This window comes from Loa loa (genome assembly GCF_000183805.2).
Source record: "Loa loa unplaced genomic scaffold supercont3.627, whole genome shotgun sequence".
Classification (NCBI taxonomy): Eukaryota; Metazoa; Nematoda; class Chromadorea; order Rhabditida; family Onchocercidae; genus Loa; species Loa loa.
In genome coordinates, this window is record NW_018108807.1 from 18,459 (window position 1) to 20,795 (window position 2,337).

The following is a 2,337-nucleotide window of genomic DNA, read 5'->3' on the forward strand; positions in this document are numbered from 1 at the left end:
TTTTTTTTTTTTTTTTGTTAGTAAGATAGAAAAGTGGAGAAAATAAAAAAAAAAGAAATAAAAAAATATATTTCACATAAACAATTTAGCAATTATAAACTGTGTGTATGTATGTTTTTCAATTTAAATTTTTTGTAATAAAATTAATTTGTTTTTGATTTCAATTTGTTCATTTTGATGAATAATTCAACTTTAAATTGTTGTTTGATTTTTCTTTTTTCTTTCCTCTCATTAAACTTTTTAAATTAAATTTTGTTTCATTTTCTCATATCAATAATTTAGCATTTCAAGTTAATAATATATTCATCATTCATATGCATTTACTTTAATAATTTTACTATTTATTTTTATAAGTTCATTTTTTGAATGTTTGCATGACATACTAATTTTATAAAAAACAAAAAAATCAAAAGTTTTTACATATATATTTAAATACTCAAATGTAAAATGCATTACTGTGTAACTTTGAATTTCTTTAATACAATTAACAATTTATTTAATTAGATATTTTGGCAATTTTTCCAATTCAAAATATTTTTAATTTGTAAATTTCTTTTCGAAATATACCTTTAATGGCATATCATTTATCATGTTTTGATGACGATTTCCTTGATCCTTTAATTATGCAAATCAACGTAAATTAAATGAAATATCTATTAGTAGAAGATAGCAATTGAGCTCAATGTGACATGTATGTAAAGTAGTTCTATAGCTAAGACTTGATAAAGTTATCATAGTGATAGCACTGGATAATATCTGTTTAAAATATTATCATGATAAGAGTTATTATGAAGAAAATACCTTTGTTAGTAAAATCAATTATAATAAATAACCGTCTATCATAGCTGTATTAACAAGATGTTAATTTTTTTATGAAAAAAAATATTCTTTTGGAAGTGAAAAAAACAAAGAAAAAATTAAAAGGGCGGAAATGTAAAAGAGATTAATGGGTTAAATAAAGTTTTTTTCGTTTTTTTTTTTTTGTTCATGTTTGTTATTTTTGTATATGAAACAACTTAAAGATGAAGAGGACTTTTTCATTTGAAATAAAAAAAGAAAAAGTTTAGATTGAAATGAGGGAAGAAATGAAAAATGAGTTAGAATTGATGAGTGGAATCAAAAACTTTCCCACTTTTTCTTTTTATCTTTTCTTCTCTTCATCTATCTTTCATCTTTATCATTCAAAATTCTCCAAATTTGGGATTTATTTCAACTGAACTTTTTTTTTAGCAAAAAATGATTAATGCTTTGATTATAGTTTTAAAGAAAAAAAAAACGCATTTTTATAAACGAAATGCTTACATATACATCAAACAAAATACTTTTCTCTTACTTTTTCTTTTTTCTTTCTATCCTTACTTTTTCTTTCATTCTTTCTCCACTTTCTTCCTCATTTATTTATAATCTATTTTCAAGCTTACTCTCAATCTTTCGATTTCATATTCTTTCAAAATGAGATTTCACTTTTAAACAAGCATATATAAACAACATTTTAGTAAAATTTCAACTGAATTGTTGCCTACATCACTATCATCATGAAATGCATTCAAATATGTTTCTTTTTTGTTTTACGACAAATTACCGCACCATTCTCTTCTCTTCTCTCTCTCTTTTCGCTTTCTTTTCTTCTTTCATTTCATCTACCTCTTTTTCATCTCTATCTTACCCTCATTTAATATCATTTCATTTCTCATATCATTAAATTTAACATTTAACTGTTAAAAAATCCAATCAATCAGATAGATATATTATAATTTTTAATTGATATTTAAAAAAAAAGATTCTCATATAATATTTAATGTAAATTAATTCAAATTTCCAACCCTTACATTTGTTTTTTTGACGGCCAACTAATTAAGCCCCTTAATTAACCTGAATCATATGAATTTAATTAGATTTAGGTATGTAATAAGCTTACATTATGAAAATTTCATGGCTATGTTTAAATTGAAATTAAGCAATCTATGTATGATTATGCAAATATCATTTAGGTAACTAGCAATGATTTCACAATCTGATAATGTTAATGCTTCTTTACAATCAAAACATTTAAGAAAAAAAGAGAAAAAAAGATATGGATGATGATGATGATAATAGTAATGGTGACAATGATTTTGATAATGATGATGATGGTAATGCAGAAAAAAGGAATGAATAGGCAAGAAAAGAAAATTAAAGCGGAATCACTTTTTATTATTATTACTGCTTATTATTATTATTATTATTATTATTATTATTATTATTATTATTATTATTATTATTATTATTATTATTATTATTATTATTATTATTATTATTATTATTATTATTATTATTATTATTATTATTATTATTATT